This window comes from Dendrobium catenatum, unplaced genomic scaffold, assembly GCF_001605985.2.
Source record: "Dendrobium catenatum unplaced genomic scaffold, ASM160598v2 fragScaff_scaffold_670, whole genome shotgun sequence".
In the NCBI taxonomy this organism is placed as follows: Eukaryota; Viridiplantae; Streptophyta; class Magnoliopsida; order Asparagales; family Orchidaceae; genus Dendrobium; species Dendrobium catenatum.
This window is the reverse complement of record NW_021319132.1, coordinates 618,679-621,982: the sequence shown is the minus strand read 5'-3', so window position 1 is coordinate 621,982 and position 3,304 is coordinate 618,679.

The window sequence follows — 3,304 nt, the reverse complement described above, 5'->3', positions numbered from 1 at the left end:
ATTGATTTGTTTTAAAAATCAAAATTAATCTTATTACTTAATAATTATATTAATATAATTTAAATGGGCTGATTTTTAGTTATTGGGCCAGTGGGGGCGTGTCCCCCTAGGACCCCCAGTGTAGATACACCCTTGATGGTGCTTATAGTACTAGGTATCTTGTATTGTATTATAATATTTTGTATCACATATTTGGTACATTTCAATTACTCACATGCAAGCATGTGTTCTTTATTAATGTTTATGTATGTTATTATTTATATTTGATTAAATTTTCTTATGCTTAAACTTTTATATTGACTTCCATTAATATTTTTGCATTCTAATTATTTATCTACTAACCTTAATAAAAATGATAATTAAAAAATATTATAAAATTAAGATAATAATAAAATCTATATCATTGTTAAAATGAACCCTGTTTTATTATTCATAGATTGAAAAAATTAATAATTTTCTAACTTAGATCATTTAAATTATTAACTTAACTTGAATTCATAAGTTATACATTTATACATGACCTTTGAATTGAAGACGAAAAATTAAGATTAAAGTTAAAAATCATAGGCAACCTGAATTTAGAATTAACAGTCTTATTAAAATCCTTACATTAAATTCATTAAGATTATAAAAAAATTTTAAGTAAAATTAATATTCAAAAATATTAATTATGTATTGAACAAAAATAAAAGTGAAAAGAGTATTAAACAGAAAAAAGAAATGAAAGAAAAAAAAAAGTGAGTATAATAAAAAATTAGTATCAAATAAAAGCTTAGACTCTGACTATAATCTTATGCTTAAATTTATAAAGCATAAGATAGGAGAACTAGTGCAAATATTTATGAACTTAAGAAATTAAAATTTTAACTACAAACAAATCTAATCTTTAAGCTACATTATTCAATTAAGAATTTAAAAGTTAATGATTATATTTAAAACATGTTAATTCAAATTAAGCAATAATAAGGACGACTAGTTAAAATAAATGTTAGTATTTTTTAAATTAGAATTGATATATCATAAAAAATTTGTATCGATAGGGCATGAATCTCGAGGAAAAAATCAAGCTAAAAACTTGAAAAGTTAAATTAGACACCATTTGAACTTTGATTTCAGCAAATTTACAGTCAAACTAAATGTCTAGGAAATACGAACCAAATTACACTAAATTTAACTCAATCCGAGCCCAAATGAATCTAAATCAAAGACCCGAAGCACATTTGGAAGGTTCAATCCATAATTTGGATTACTAAACAATATCCAAATAGGGCGTGCTTATAGTCGAATCAAGCGACACAATGAGACGAATCCAACTAGCCTAAGATTGTTGCAACCCATGACCCCGAGCTTGAGATTTTGATGATGACGAATAATGTCGTTTGAATTATCTTGAGATTCATTGAATATTATTTGCTCCGTGAGTACTAACATTTCAGGAAAGATCAAAAGCTACTCAAGACGACAGGAAGACTCAAAAATGGGTAGATAAGGAGTATGAGTCTGCAATGTATTTTTATTTTCTTGAGTCTGGTCACAAAATACATAAAAGTCTGAGCAACCATGCACACACACAGGGGGAGAGTGTTTTTAAATAAAAATTTTTGAGTTTTCATTCTTTGTAGATCATACTGTACGATGTTATTTTGTACCATACGATCAGAGCTTGGTAGGACGATTCTGTGAATAGATCGTACCGTACGAATACAATCGTACTGTACGATATGTTCAAATCCAAAACCTTAATAGCCGTATTAACTTAAGTAAGTTTATTTCCGCCGCTCGTACAGTACGGACTTATTCGTACTGTATAATTTCATTTAATTATTTACTTAATTTAACTTGTCATTAGTGCAAGAAATCTGGGCTTAATTATAATTTGAACAACATACTGTACGAACACATTCGTACAATACGATGAATATAGACGAATTATAATCATCCCGAAGATCGTCCCGAACAATCCCTTCGATTTTGTCTCATCGTACTGTACGATGTCAATCGTACCATACGATTAACAGAGACGATGTCTGATCATCCCGACTTTCGTCCTGTACAAATAATATTGTTATGGATCGTACCGTATAATTTACAATCATACGGTACAAATGGTTTTGAACTATTCATACCACTTCGTACCAGGACGAAGTCTGTTTATACATATCGTATTGTACGATTAGAAACCGTACTGTACGATAGTAACAGCTACTTTGAGATTTCAGGGATTTTGGAGCCCGTTTTGAGGTGTCAAAATAGTAATGTTTTTTATGTGTGAATCAGAAAGAGGAGAACGTGATTAAAGAGGGATTCCGAGGGAGAGAGCTCTTGAGAAGTTCTTTAGGGTTTGAGAGAGGAAGGAGAAGGTGAGCATTGTGAGGGAGAAGAGGTGTGAGGGAGATCACACAGTTTCTCTGAACTTGCTGCATCTTGCTCCTCCTGTGTCCCTAGAAGAATTTGTGGGAGGATCTCCAAGGGGAAAGGCTCTTCTACACCCATGACCTCGAGGTTCTCTGCATTCTCCAGGAGGGAGAAAAATAAGAAGGTTCTTTGCCGTCGCCAGGAGGGCGAAAATAGAGTTTGGCACTCTGCCACGCCTGGTGAAAGGGAGTTTTGTAAGGGCTTCTCTGCCTTGCCAAGGGGGGCAAAAGGAGAGCTATTGCTTGTATTGAAATACCCGAAGCGGAGGACTCCGGGGAGTGGACGTAGGTCATGGTTTGACCGAACCACTATAAAAATCTCGATGTGCATTTTCCTTATTATCTTTTATTACTGCGTTCATTCTATTTGTTCAATATTTGCTTGAGAAAATTTGTGAAAAAGAATTGTTTAAATTTTCATGTTAAAATTTTAAAACATCAAAAAATTAGAACTCTTGTTTAGGTTTAATTATTGTCAAGAAGTTTTCACCATTCACCCCCCTCTTGTCCATCTAGTAACTTCAATTGGTATCAAAGCATGTTTTCAAAAATAGTGTTTTAGAAAACCTTGTAAAAACGATCATGTCGCATTTTGGTAATCGTAACACTGTGGAGGGTTATTCAATAACCCGTCCATCACTCTTTGATAACATTCCGTTTGATTTCTGGAAAATTAGAATGTCTACTTTTTTACAATCTATTGATTACCGCATGTGGATGTTAGTAAATGATGGATATGTTGCACCGTTTAAAATTGTTAATGGATTGAAAACTCCTGTACCTTTTAATGAATAAAGAAATGAGGATAGAGATTTAGCCCAACTGAATGCTAAATATTTAAATTGCTTTTTCTGTGCATTGAAGTCTGAGGACTATATGAGAGTGTCTAC